Source organism: Callorhinus ursinus, unplaced genomic scaffold (assembly GCF_003265705.2).
Source record: "Callorhinus ursinus isolate GAN/ISIS: 27379988/994484 unplaced genomic scaffold, GSC_fseal_2.0 scaffold6, whole genome shotgun sequence".
In the NCBI taxonomy this organism is placed as follows: Eukaryota; Metazoa; Chordata; class Mammalia; order Carnivora; family Otariidae; genus Callorhinus; species Callorhinus ursinus.
Genome location: NW_027397068.1, coordinates 47809917 through 47825058, shown reverse-complemented (window position 1 = coordinate 47825058; position 15142 = coordinate 47809917). Strand labels below are relative to the sequence as shown.

At 40.5% G+C, this 15142-nt stretch overlaps 1 protein-coding gene across 20 annotated transcripts in view; it reads left to right on the top strand.

Moving 5' to 3' along the window:
• Window positions 1-15142, top strand: part of EPB41L2 (erythrocyte membrane protein band 4.1 like 2) — a 206461-nt gene that overhangs the window by 54368 nt on the left and 136951 nt on the right. Inside the window, exon 1 of one of the 20 annotated variants that reach the window (XM_073893923.1) lies at window positions 6083-6245. The exons of the other annotated variants lie outside the window; for them this stretch is intronic. The gene's annotated coding sequence lies outside the window, so the exon portion shown is untranslated. Of the gene's footprint in view, window positions 1-6082; window positions 6246-15142 lie in introns of those variants that run through there. 20 annotated transcript variants of the gene reach the window in all.

Sequence of the window (15142 nt, the reverse complement as noted above, 5' to 3'; positions counted from 1 at the left end):
ATCCGTAGATTTGAAGCCTTTCATTTCCTCCATGTTAAAGCCAATAAGTCTCTTAAAACTTTTTAGTGCTTTTGCCAAACTGTTATTTCCTATGCCACATTTCTTCTGCTCTGGAATAGATTTGCTTTCTTCGGTCGCATTCCCATAGGAATTCTTAGTGGCATCATTGCTTCGGCATATTGCTTGCTCCCCCCGTCTTATGGCTTGACATTTTGAGTATTTGATGAATGGTAACTTTCCCTGGGGTTGCATGTGTTAGTGTCTAGTTTATCAGCTCCTCGAGGCTGGGGAGGTTGTCCTATCGTTTCCTTTCCTGCCTGCCTGCCTCTTTCCCCTCCTTTTGCTGTGTCTTCACAGTTCTAGCGGAGCACCTCCTAGGTTCGAACTGTTATTACTCTGACTTGTTAAGAAGGTGCTGAGCACAGTTAGGGCAAATTAGGGCACATGGCCTCTTCTTTCACCTCTGGGAGCTGTTAGTCATGCTGGCACTGTCGATCGCAGGATTGTCTCTGCAGAAGAAACAAGTCTAGCATGATTTGCACATCTGTTTTGGTCAACAGGTAGTTAGATGTCCTTTTTGAGGCAGTTACGGATTCAGATGATGTACTGGCGCACGCATTCTCAGACTCGCCCTCACCTCTGTTTGACCCTTGGTCAATGGAGAACAAACCAAAACAGCTGAAGTGACTTTAGTGAGCTGGGAAGGATGTCTAAAAACTAGGTGATGGAGAATCCTCCGTTTTTGTTTTTCGTGGAAAAATTCCTCCACAGGAAGTCTCCAGCATATTAAATTCTGCATCTTGAAGACTTAATAATTTTGTACGTCTTGGCTTGCTGCATCTTGAGGGAAGAATTGAAGACAGAGCGAAGGGAATGAAGAAATTTAGTGTAGAAAATCTGAGGAGTAGGGAGTGGAGAAGAAAGGAAATAATTACTGGGATATATTTGTAGGTGGGGGTAGGAGGACACCAGAGAAAGAATGGAAAGAGATCAAGAAATAGGATAAATAGCCAAATATTAGGGTGGGGACAGAATCTGAGTGTCATTTGGCAAAGTTGATTATACTTTTGGTGCTTTCCCAGAAGTTTTTCCAGTGATTGGGGTGGGTGGGGAACTTGACTAGAGATGACAGCTAAGTGCTGGAGAAATAGGATGGACATAGCCTGAGCAGCTAGAGTAGGAAGACACAGAATTAAAAAAAAAAAAAAATTCTTGTTTTCCTGATGGTGCTCTGCGTTTCTTATGATACTGTACTTAATTTATTCTCTAGTGTTGTACCAAAAAGTTTGTTTAATTTAGTATAATATAAAGAATCAAATACTTTTGGATCAGTGGCTTGCTTGTCTCCTGACTTGTTCACTGTAGAAAAGTGTCAGGACACAGAAGATGTGTTGCAAAAGGAGACCAACTTCAGCAGGAGCTGCCCGGGAAAGCAGCCGCATCCCTTTATGGACAGGGGACCCCATGTGCGATGTGTGCTCATGAGCCCATGTCTGCTCTTTTCCCTTAAAAGTGTAGTTGCAACGTACTTGTGCAGACAGTTTCACGTGTTGCTGGAGTGTGAGCTTATTTCTCTTGGAGTCTTTTTTTGTTTGTTATAGTTCGGCAGTGATGGTTCTGCATGCCCTCTAGGCCTTTTGGAATTATTTTCCACCTGTTTGTTTGGTTCTGCAAAAGGAGTAAAATAACTTGGGAATTTTATGATTGGAAAAGGAATTCTGCTTCCTGAAAATACTTCTGTTTACTGCTGGGTTCTAGTATCTGTCGTATTATTGCCTGCCCCGGGCTGGGCCCCCTCTGACATAAGCGTTAGGAGCTGAATTGTGTCAGCACTGCGACTTAAGGCGTTTATGCTAATCCAGGTGTCCTTGGACTGTGCGGTGCCACTGAGCCAGGGTGCTACACTCATCGCAGACCTGGGCTGCAGGTGTGAGTTCCGAAGAGCTCTGTGATTACCCAGTGTGAAAGCATTACTGGTAAACGTGAGTTGGTGTTTTTCTTTGGATGCTCTGTTTTGACCACATGAAGGTAGTGGTATTTGTGTTAGTTACAATGCCATTCTCCCAGAACAGAATGAATATCCGTGAATTCTATCTGCTAAGGGTGCTGTCCTGCAGCAGAAGTCGGTAGAGAGAGATGACCAGTGAGAAACCCGCACAGATCTGGTCCAGATTTGGGTGTGCGGTAGGTATTTGGGTTGGCCAGGTTTCCTGAAAGACAGGCTTCCATTGTATTTATGTAGCTATGTTCTAAACGTTCTGTAACTGTTACACAGTTGTGAGTGTGTGTTCCAGAAGCATAAAGTAGTGAATTTCTTGTCTGAGGTCTCAGTTCTGATAGCCACAGCTGCTGCTTTTCTGGACAGGTGCCCCTTCTCTTTTCCAGCCGTTCCTCGTCCAGCTTTCTGCTGTGATTTCTGTACCCACTTGAGCGGTGAAAGATCCTCCGTGCAGGAAGGAGAGATTAGAGTATTGCCCGTGGCTATTGTGTTTTAACTACTACTCGACAATTTCATACTGTTTTTACACCTGTAGAGAATTGGAAGCTCAGCAGTGTGGGGTGCATTGAGAGAAGATACAAGAGGAAAGTGTGTTTGGGAAAAGTAAGCTTTTCAGAAAGTGCTCAGAGGCAAATTCATTCAGAAACGTGAGCTCATCATCTGGTTGATTTAACAGATTAATACAAATGAGAAATGCCTGGCCGATATCCTTTGCCAGGAGGTTAGGTTTCTGCCTCTGCTCAGAACATTCTAAAAAGATCTCTGTCACTTTGGTCCGTTTAAAATTTCTTAGATTCTCTAGTATCTGTGATGTAAAGGATTGGCTAAATTCTTTCAGGTCCCTCTCGTACCTGAAATTATATGGTTCAGGGGGACTGTGTATCCCAGAACACATTGTCGTAGGACTTACTTTGGAACCACTTTTTTTTTTTTTCCCCTTGCTTTTCTGGGAATTTAATACCTTTTTGAAGATATTTGAAGCCCTTTAGGTGAGTCTTAATCCATGAGAACCAATCATGCAGACTGAAGGTAGTAAATTTCACACACCTCACACTTCACTAATATGAATCTTAAAAGATGGTCTGAGATTTCTCATTATAAGTGTGCCAAAATAATATTCCATTAGAGTGCTGTTCAATATTAGGCCTTCTTTATTGACTCGTTAAGGTGATTATGTTGGATAATAGAAAAACAAGCTTATGGTGCCTGGAATTGTTTGAAAAAATAGGTGCTTAAGTTTCTTAAAGATGTTTTCTTACAACCTCATTTCTTTCTATGCAAACATACTAAGTATAACTTGGTGCATAGGGGTGTGTTTTTTGCTCTGAAGGGTCCAGAGAGGATTAATAGACGTAGTTAGTAGGTGAGATGTGGGCATAGGGCCTGGCCTGTGGACAAGTGCGGAGGGAAGAGGGGGATGGAGGGGTGGCATTGAGCTGGGAGTGGTGGGAGGTCTTTGGCAAGGTCCTAGCCTGGGAGCTGGACTGGCCCCGTGGTAGGGGAGATGATGGGCATCCTCCAGCCAGCTGACTTTTGAGAAGAGGCCAGCGGAGTGAGCCTGCAGATTGGAGTACATTTCCTTCAACAGTAGAATTCTTCGTGGACAGACCTGAGCAGAGAGGTTGGAAAGAGGAGGGTCCAGCCAGAGCCTGGAGGACTCTGCGTTTTGTGTGGAAGAATTTGGGTTTTCTTTCTGCAGTTACTGAGGTTGTCCAAACACACACACATGCATGGTGTGATCATAACGAGTTGAGGAAGATTAGTTGGGTAGAGATTCCAAGTAGGGCTAACAATTGATGAGAAAGAAATCGTTATGGGAAAAATGTCCCCGTTGGTAACATATTTACTGGTTATACTTATTTTAATCAGAGTCTGCTTTTTATCATTAAAACTGTTTTTTCCACAATATAAAAGTCTTCAAATTGTTGTCTAGGATACTATCTACTGCAGATAAAGTACACAGACTTCAAGTAAAAGAGGAACAATCAGTGTAAGGTCCTGATTCTGATCTTTCGTCATCCAGCATGTTCAGATACTCACTTTTTGTAATTAATCCTGGTCCTTGGCATTCTGGCCCCCCCCACCCCCCGTCCCTGAAGATGTTTCTTAAACCCTTCTCTTAATAGTGTTTTGAAAATGTTACTTGGTTGATTAAAAGTGGGTATATCCCGATATCCCCACCCCCAGTTTATTAAGCTTCTAGTTCCATTGTAGTATGCTATTTTAGGAAAGTTCTTGGACAGTAGTTTGTCTTTAATCCTTGTGAATATTATTTGACATTGATAGTCCCCAAATTTAAAGTAAAAATGTCTTGGAAAGAAAGTCAAAGTCCTAGCTAATAAGGGAGAGAGTTGGAATTGATTAGATCTGCGTGATACTGAGTCACTTTCCTTATCTGTAAAATGGAGGCATTGATCCTACATTTCTGAGTGGTCATGAGAAATGATCTGTGTAGCTTGTTCAGCACAACGATGGCATAGCTTGTTTATAAGCTACCTGTTGTACAGCATGAATCATAGAAGCACAGCGTTTACGAACCTAAAAATCTTAGTTGATTTGGTTGCTGAGATAAGTAATTTTATGTTCTCAGTTTTGGAGTTGTAATTTTTCTTTTCAAATTTAATATTAGAAATTGCCCAGTTTTTAAAGAACAGTAAGGACTCTTAGTTTTGTGTGCTCCGAGTGAAACTTGCATCCTCAATACTTTCTTTTAATTCTTCCCTACAGACTGTCATTCTACTGGTTCAGTTCTGTTTTGTGTTAATTTTTATTGCCTTCCCCCCAACCCCCCTTGAAATGCAATAGCCCTGTAGTGTCCTAGTGGAAACATTGTTCTCTTTGTTGGGGCCAAAGAAGTGCCTTTGTCATTCCTTTGAGACATTCTGCAGATGCCATTTTGCGGTTCTGAAAAATATGTCCCTGTCCTCCTTGTGCTGTGTTAAATTGTGCGTGTGTATGGCTTGGTATTTTAATGAAGTTGTAGTGAAAACTTGACAGTGATACTTGTCATATGAGAACAAAACAAAGAAAGGCTCTTTCTTGATCGAATGTAGATATGCGTTCCCCGTCTCTCCATAGTGTTGTGTGGTCCGAAAGTCGATCCCTCCTGCACTCAGGCCCTCAGATGTTTGCTGCTTTTTGACTGACTTTATAGGACACTGTTCATGCAACTAATTCTGAGCCGGAGTTCTAAGCCTTTTGTTGATGTGTATTGCTTCTCAAAGATCTCTTAATTTATATGTTCTTAATAGCATTTTAAGTGGCAAGAATGAGCTCTAATTTGCTAAGTGGCTTTAATCCTTGTATTAAGAAGTGGGGGCAAAAATCTGTTGGGAAATTGCCCTGATAAAATCCAGGAAATTCCTTTCATTCTTTTAAATCCAGTTAAAATCTAACTTTTAAAAAAAGGCTTCTGATGTAACAGTGTCTGAAAGTGTGTGCTTATTAGAGTCCAGTAATTTCTTGTACACAGTGCCCAGCTCAAAGAGGGATAGTATGAATGTACCTCTGTGTTTCAGGTAAATCTATACCACATGGCATGGTACCAGTTTATTATAATTTTACTGGGATTTACTCATCCTGTTTTGCGCTGCCTTTAAAACTGCTAAAGCTGGGAATACAGAACTAACGAGAGAGAACTTCATATACTTTGTTTTAATGGACCTTAATCTATTTAAATTTTTTTCTTAATCATAGTAACCTAGTCAGAGAAGAAAACTCGATAATATAAAGAAATACAAATAAAGCCAAAAAATTTCTCATTGTCTGCATTTAGGAACAACCACTGTTATCATTTGGACTGAGCATTTCCTGTCTTTTATCTGCGAATATGTACACATGGGTTAAAACAACAGCATTATCCTTTTAAACCTGCTTATTTTCCCTTGGCAAAGTATGGCAAATGTGTCTTTGTAAATTCTTAAGCTGGTAGTACTTAATTTTGGAAAGGTGAATCCATAGGGCACTCATTTCATTTATATGGACTCACTTGGAAGTTCTCCATTAGTAGGAAGCGTGTACATTTATTGCCTGAAGATACATGTGTCAAAAAAGGATAGGCTGATCATTTTGGATGTTTTCCAGGATCATAAAAGCGTAACAAGTCTCTATTAGAACTGTTAAGAAGCCTTATGAAACAAGTAAAGATCTGATCACATAAGCCTTGGCTCCTCCTGGACAGCTGGCTCACTGATTTCCAACAAGAGCTGATTCTGCTGTAGCCCAACTCCTGTCATCTGGGGCAGAGGTACACAGGGATTACAGTGTTTGTATATGTCTAGCCGTCAGCTGGACTTGTTTTATATAATGATACCAAGCCCTGTGTCATGCCATTCCATCTGTTTTGTTTTGTTTTGTTTTTTTAAAGATAAATATACAACTGGTACAGGACCGATCCTGTTACAATAAACTCAGTGGCAGAAATAAACTCTTTCTTAATATGGATATTCCTATAGAGTTTAGGGGTAGAAGTAGAAGGAAACTCTCCCCAGGGAATTGGTGGGTACTGGGACCCATTCTTATCCAGAAGAGAAAAACGATCCTCCTCCCCCATTCTCATTACTCTGGGGTTCAGGGGGGGAGGATATTTACTTTTGATCTATAGATAATACAGCAAAAACAAATCTTCTTCTTATAACTGTGTTGTTTTTCCGGTTCATTGAGTATTTATTGAATTCTGATGTTCCAGTATGGTTAGCAAATGGAATTATAGGGGACAATGAGGTTGAGAAGGAGGATAGGAGATAGCCAAATTATGGCTGAACCCAGATGGTTTGAATAGAACCAGTTAAAGTCCTTAGACTGGGGTTGACGCTGGTGGGAGGAAAAGGTCAGGGAGATGGTGACAAAGGGGAGGTTGAGTGTGAATGCTGAGTGGTTAATAGTGCTGCTACATAGCATCCCTCTTGGCTATAGATACGTATGTATGTACACACACCTTTCTGTACCTCTGAGGACAAGATAGAAACGTGTGTGTGTCCTTTCAGCGTAGCTTCTATAGGCATAATTGCAAATGTCCCTCCCTCACCAAGGGCAGACTGTATGAAGTCCTGTTGACCTACTGCATCTATAGGCAATGTCTTTGTCTCAGAACACGGTCTGCTGATGATTGTTCTGACTCTGGTTCCAATTCCATTCAGCCTGTTTGTCAGTGGTCAGTCCCATTGTTCAGGTGTCCCCCGGGACCATGCTTTGCCCTGTCCTTTCCCTTTGAATAGCTGTAAATCACATTCTATAGGTCATCAGTTGTGTGGATCATGGGGGAGATGATTAGATAAGTTAATAACAGTGACTGCTCTAGGCATAACTTGTCTTTGAAATGTGATTCCTGATCAGATCCTACTGCCCCTGGTTCTGTCCACTGGGAGGATTGCCTTGGTGATCTACCATGTATATGTCAGGGCTGTCTCAGAGGAGGGACCACACTACTCTTCACCCATTTTAGTCTGACTTCACTGTTCTTGGTATCCTGGTTACTCTTGGTGGGTATTGTTGGACTAGTAGAGGGTCCCTGCTGGGTTAGTTTGCCATCTACTGGACTTCTCTTTCATGGCCTTGTGATTGGTGAGTGTGTGTGTGTGTGTGTGCACCATAAACTACCAAATAACTTGATTGGGCTCCCCCGACCCCACATTTTATTCTGTGCATCCTCTGGCTTAAAAATCAGTAGAAGAGTTATTGTTAGGTTTGATCACAAACTGCTTATTTTTAACCTTATACCTGGAAACTTGGGTTGGATTTTTTTTTTTCTTCCAAGGATAGACACAGGAAGTAGACGGTCTAGACAGAGGAGAGAGTCAGCATTAATGAGGACACGGAAGCATGAAAATTTATTTTGTGTTGAGGAGGCTGGTATGGCTGGAGGTCAGGGGAGGGGAAGCAGAAGACAATCTGAAGAGCTGGATCGGAGCCAGCAAGTGCTAAACCTAGTAGCTTATACTGAGGCATTTGGTCTTTATTTTCCCTGCAGAGCCACTGGAAGCCTTTAAAAAATTATTATTATTATTATTATTTGAAGAAAGAGGCCTAATTACAGATATCTGTGTTTTAGAAATAATACATGTCGGGTTTTATGGAGAATACCTGTTTACCCTGGGCATCTGTTCTGGTGACTTTTTTTTTTTTTTTCAAGATTTTATTTGTTTATTTGACAGAGAAAGATAGAGCAGGAACACAAGCAGGGGGAGTGGGAGAGGGAGAAGCAGGCCTCCCGCCGAGCACAGAGCCCGATGCGGGGCTCGATCCTAGGGCCCTGGGACCATGACCTGAGCCAAAGGCAGAAGCTTAACGACTGAGCCACCAAGGTGCCCCTGTTCTGGTGACTTTTACTGTTCATTAAAGGAGCCTGCCCAAGGAAGCCTCATTTTGTATTTCTAGTGCTATGAATTTCCCTTTGTGGGTACTATTTATTATACAGGGGACCACACTTATTTGTAAATATTTAACTTAATTGTGATAGTAAATCTTGTTACCAATTAAGTACGTTGTATTTACTATAGAATGGTAAATGAAGCTTGGGAATATGACTTCAGCAGGTATCTTTGGAATTTGTTGCACTTTATTATGAGACAAATTAGAGCCCACTCTTACTGTGTTCTAGGCTGGGGATTCAAAGATGAATAAGCCTGAGCTGCTGATAAGTTCACAGTAAGACCAACTGATACTAAAAATTCAAAAATGATCATTTCAGCCTTAGAAGTACATACAGAAAGAGGACAACTGAGTGAGCTTGGATGAAGAGCAAGGAAAGGATCTGGTGATTCCTGTACTGAGGCTTTTTCAGTGTGTTACTGGGATTTTGTTTGTAGCTGCGTACTAAATGAATATGATCCGATTACTCATTCATCATCAAATGTTTCTTTGGCTACCTTACTATATGCCAAGTACTGTGTTAAGCTGTGGGGATATGGGTGTAAGATTGCAGTCTTTGCTTCTAAGAATCTGATTGTTTACATGGAGAGGCAACCAGTCAGTAGCAAAGAGAAGGGAGAGACATTTTGGGGACTACGAATGACCTTGCAAAACTGTGGGTAAATAAATTTTTCTTACTGAGCCATTTTGCTAATATTCAGTGGAATCTTATTGTGTATCAAGTGTGTGAGAGGGGGAATAGTTTCATAAATCTTAATAGTTTTTCTAGAACTATTCGTTGAATGAATGAATGTATCTTTTGTGCAAGAATAGGTTTTTGTAGATTGGCATTAATTTAAAAGAAGGTTTGCATTATTTGCTACTGGTTTTCCCTTTACGGAAAGGATACTTTTTCTTTTTTTTTTTTTTTCTTTCAATTGAAATTCCAGGAAGTATCACTGTCTCAGGTTTCTGTCCAAGCACTTTTCTGAAGCCAATGGGTGGGTGTATGTTTAGATCCAAGAGAAACAAATTACAACCATGGATGTGAACTTTTCAGTCTTCCCAAAATAAAAGCTCAAAAGAATATTTTTTACGCTTTTCTTTTGCAAAGACCATCTTTTTCTAAAGAGGGATGAAACAAAGATAACGTGCTAAGCATATTGGATCTTCATCATACTGTTCCCACCTTTCCTAGTAATTAGCACCACTCACAATGTTCGTTGAGAATTTTATTTCAAAGTTTAAAAAATGGTAGAAAGAAGTGCTTATGTGGTAAAGTTCAAACAACCTTTGTTGTGCATCGCTATTTTAAAGAAGGTAGGCATTTTGGGAGTCAAAGAACAAAAATAGCATTAGATTTACAAAGGGAGGCAAAATGGGTATTCAAGAGCTTTCTATTTTATGAGACATAAATTAGACATTTGAAAGAATCTTAGCTTAAATTTATTAAATAGGAGTGCAATGGGGAAGAGGTGGAGAAGGCTTTGTTAATTGTTAAGGCCCTGTAAATGCATACTTCGTGTAGCACACAGATTTCCTAAGGCCCCACCCCCACCATGTGACTGTCATTGTGTTTTGTGTGGGTGTGGAAAAGGACACAGCCATGGAGGTGCACGTGACTAACCTGGTAGAAGAGGAAAGAGGAAATAAGGGTAGGAAAGGAGTATTACAACCGTAAAGTTGACATATTTTAGACACTTTAGTAATTGAAATTTGTGTGATTAGGTTGTAAGAACCTTCAGGACATTTACTTATATACCCTAAGCATTGTATATGGACCACACTTATTTGTAATATTATGAGTTTTTTTCCTAGACTTTTTCCCCCTCACTCTTCCAGTAATCAGAGATCCTCATTTCTGTGGTCTAGGGCCATCTCTTTGCTTTGCTGTTACAATTCTGTATATCACAATTTGCTTCGTCATACCATTTCTCTTGTTCCTAGTCCTAACATTTAAAGTGAATTTCTTATACACAGAACAGAATTGGGTCCTAACTTTTTTCAATCTGATGATCTCTGTCTTTTAATTGATGTGTTTAGATCATTTATATTTAATCTAATTATTGGTGTTTGTGGGACCATATTGCTATTTGTTTTCTATTTGTCTTGCCCTTTTTCCATCTTCCTCTGAATAATATTTTTCTGATTCCATTTTATCTAATGGCTTATTCTGTTCTATATACCTCTTTTTTCTGTTACTCAATTTAAATTGAATTTATTAACTTGTCTCCAAACCTTTTACTCCTCCTTTAACTGTTTCAGTGAATGGCTTTGCTATCTAATTAACTGCTTTTATCTTTGTTTTCTTTCTCTCAACCTTAACTCTAATGTGTCACCAGAGTCCTAACATTGTCCTAATTGAATATTTCTTGAATTTATCCACCTCATTTCACTGACACCTTCTGTATTCAGACATGGTAATTTGCATAAAGCTTAGCTCTCTCGTGGTCCATTTTTAACCTTGGTAGCCAAAGAAATGTAAGTCTCAACTTTGACAAAAAGTTGACAAACTATTTATTTTTACTGTGCTCTCTTGAAAAACAAGTGATTTCACAAGAACAGCAAACAAATTCTCTTTATCGGTTTATAAATTTTTCTGATACCTTCTCATCACAGTATAAAGCAGCCTTCAGACTCTTCCTTAAACCAACCTCCTCCCAAACAATAAACACCAACTCTATCAGTTTTAGCTTGAGTCTCTCCTGTGTTCTTTATGGATCTATTCTTTAGTAACTCAGTAACCATTCCAGAATAAATCAGTCAAATTGCTTTCGAAATTGAAATTACAATGACAGAATTCACTTTGGAAGAGAGGGAGGCGGTGACTATGCATTTGTTAATATTTTATTTAAAAACAATACAGTTACCATCTCTTGTCTGGATAAATATGTCATGATCTGTCTGGTTTTCCTGCTTTTTTCTGGTTTTTATTTAACCTGTTGTTTAAAACTACTACCCTGACTACAGTGTAAAGTTTTTTAGTTTTGTGCATAAAATCCTTTTATAAATACCACTTTTCAGAAGACGCCCAAGCTTTTTTTTTTTTTTTAATTTATTTGAGAGCACACACATGGGAGGGAGAGGGAGAGAGAATCTAAAGCAGACTCCACGCTGAGCTCAGAGCCCGACGTGGGACTAGAGCCCGACATGGGACTCAGTCCCATGACTGCGAGATCATGACCTGAACCCAAACCAAGAGTCAGACGCTTAACCCACTGAGCCACCCAGGCACCTGCCCAAACTTTTTAGTGTAGCTTTTACCTTATAAGGTTCGTGCTGTTGTAGATTTCAGCATGCTAATCAGGTTTCCCTGCTCACCTGTCCAGTTTCTCTCCTCTCTAGACTTATGTATGTGTTACCACTCATATTCTACTCTTGGGTCTCAATGTAGATATAATTTCCTATGGGTAGCCATTCTTCTATGGTTCGTTCTTCTACTGGGCCTCGTCCTCCCTGTTTAATGTACCTACTGAATAACCTCTCTTCTTCCCAGTTGACTCTTTATTTGCCTTTCTCCACCATCAGGTTCTAAGCTCCACAAAGGCAGTTATCACATCTGTGTTCACAGTTGTCTGGCATCCAATGGTCTCTCAATAAGTATTTGCTGAATGAACAAATGATTACTGAATGATCTGATATTGGCTTCCTGTCCTTCATCCTTAGCACTTATCTCGTCCTGCAGAGCTAGTTCGCAGCCAATGTTCCTGTGGTGCATTTGCCTGACACTGAGGCTTTACGTAGGTGACTCTGTACCTCTCTGAGTGGGTAGATTCCATCTACCATGTTTTAGTTTTTATAGTACCTGAACTCTGTTCTTGTCATGCAGACTTTTATCTAGTTCTAGCCCCTTTTGATGCCTTGCCAAATAGTCTTTTTTTTTTTTTTTAAGATTTTATTTATTTATTTGACAGAGAGACATAGCGAGAGAGGGAACACAAGCAGGGGGAGTGGGAGTGGGAGAAGCAGGCTTCCCGCTGAGCAGGGAGCCCGATGTGGGGCTCGATCCCAGGACCCTGGGATCATGACCTGAGTTGAAGGCAGATGCTTAACGACTGAGCCACCCAGGTGCCCTCAAATGGTCCTTTAAAAAAATTTTTTTTGAGGAAATTCTGGCTCCTAAGATGCTCTTTTTTTTTTTTTTTTTCTCTCTCTCTTATGTTACCTGAACTTTCAAGAATAGTCCCTTCTTGGAAATACAGTAAAAAGTTAATAGTAACAAATGCTAGAATTAGGATAATTTTCTTTACGTTCTGGTGTGATTCCCTAATCATCATTCCTTTCCTTGATTTCTGTAATCTTCTCCAAGAACTTTGGTATCCTGTCATCACGTCAAACTCTCCGTGTCTGAAAGATCCAAAATCTTGCAGCCTTTCCTAGTCTTCTGGGCTTGAAAGTTTGGTATTATTTTTTAGTTATGCCTCTTCTTTACTATCTATTTAGATATCAACTTCTCTGGATTTTTTTTTCTCTGAAATTTAATATCAGTCCTTTATTTGTCTTTACAATCCTGCTTGCACACCAGCCTATTCTCCTTTCCCCAGCTTTATTGAGGTACAGTGACAAAATTGTAATATATTTAAAACGTACAGCATGATTTGGTATACAGATATGTTGTGAGAGGATTCTCACAATGAAGATTAAACATCCATCATCTCGCAATTGCTCTTTGTATGGAGGTGGGGGACAGGAGAATGCTTAAGATGTACTCTCAGCCAATTTCAAGCATCCAATACAGTCTTACTAACTTTAATCATCATTCAAGTATACATCAGATCCTCAGAACGTACTCACGACAAAGTTTGTACCATGTGACCAACATCTCCCCCATTTCTCCCACCCACAGGAGCTTTTTGTCCCTTAAAGATTTTACTTATTTTTTGAGCGCGCGCGCACGAGAGCAGTGGGAGGAGCAGAGGGAGAAGGACCTGCAGACTCTGCCCTGAGCGCGAGCCCGATGCGGGGCCGGATTGCCAGACCCTGAGACCAGGGCCTGAGCGGGAATCAAGAGGCCGATGCTTAATCTACAGAGACACCCCGGTGCCCCCCACAGGAGCCTTTTTATACAGCCTTCCATTTGGACCATCCCTGCTTTTACTGTCTCTCCTTTCCAATTCAGGGTCCTCAAATTTATCTTTTTTTTTTTTTTTTTTTAAGATTTGATTTATTCATTTGAGAGAGAGCGCACAAGCAGGGGGAGAGGCAGAGGCAGAAGGAGAGGGAGAAGCAGGCTTCTCACTGAGGCAGCCAGGGCCCGACACGGGGCTCGATCCCAGGACCCGGAGATCATGATCTGAGCCGAAGGCAGATGCCTAACCATCTGAGCCACCCAGGCATCTCTCAGATTTATCTTTCTTGAGCAACATTTAGTTGTCATCACCGTGCTTTGCCACAGTCAGATGTTCAGGGGTTTGAAACCTGTGCATGCTGCTGGTGGGAATGTCAAATAGTGCAGCCACTTTGGAGAGCAGTTTGGCAGTTTCCAAAAACTTTAACATAGAGCTTGCATTTGTCTGGCTATTCTAAGGTACGCATTGCCCAAGAGAAGTGAAAACCTATGTCCACATGAAAGTGGTGCACAGATGTTCACAGCAGCCTTATTTGTAATAGCCAGGAAGTAGCAACAACACAAATGCCCATCAACTGATGAATGGATAAACAAAATGTGGTCTAGCCATAAGATGTAATATTACTTGGGCATGTGAAGGAATGAAGTACTAATACATGCTACAACATGAATGAACCTTGAAAATAATATGCCAAGTGAAAAACCAAACACTAAAGGCCAGATATGGCAGGATTCCTTTTATGTAAAATGTCCAGAATAGTGAAATCTAGAGAGATAGAAAGTCTCTGGGAGTTTTAGGGAATGATAGCTAAAGGGTTTTTTTTTTTTTTTTTTTTTTTTTTTTAATACACTCAGCCTAAAAGTCACCATTTGAAAATATACAGTTCAGTGGTTTTTATTATATTCAAAATGTTCTGCAATGTCCTCATCATCTCAGAATGATTTATTCTCCCCAAAAGAAACCCTGTATACCTTAAGCAGTTACTGCCCATTCCCCCTTCCTCACATCACCTTCTGAACCTGCTGTTCCATTTTATGTTCCTGACAGCAGCAGTGTATGAGGGTTCTGATTTCTCCAATTCCATGCCAACACTTGGCTGTGGGTTTTGTTTTATTTTTTTCCCCACTACTCTTCTTAGTGGATTTGAAGAGGTATCTCCCTGTGGTCTTATTTCCAGATTCTAATGACTAATGTTGTTGAGCATCTTTCCTGTGATGATTGGCCATTTTTACATCTTCTTTGGAGAAATATATATTCAAGTCCTTTGCCCCTTTTAAAATTGGGTTGTTTGTCATTTTGTTGAAATGTAAGCTTGCTTTATATATTCTGCATTCTAGGTACCCTTATTGGGTGTGCAGGGTACAAGCACTTTCTCCCATTCTATGGGTTGTTTTGTTTCCTTGATAGTGTCCTTTGACTCACAAATGTTCTTAATCTTGGTGAAGTCTAATTCATATGTTCTTTTGTTGCTTGTATTTTACGTGTTCTGTTTTGGAATGTGTTGCCAAATCCAAAGTCAGGAAGATTTATACTCCCTTCCTTCAAAGAATTTTATAGTTTTAGCTATATATTTTAAATCTTTGGTCCATTTTGGGGCGCCTGGGTGGCTCAGTTGGTTGGGTGACTGCCTTCGGCTCAGGTCATGATCCTGGAGTCCCAGGATCGAGTCCCGCATCAGGCTCCCTGCTCGGCGGGGAGTCTGCTTCTCCCTCTGACCCTATCCCCT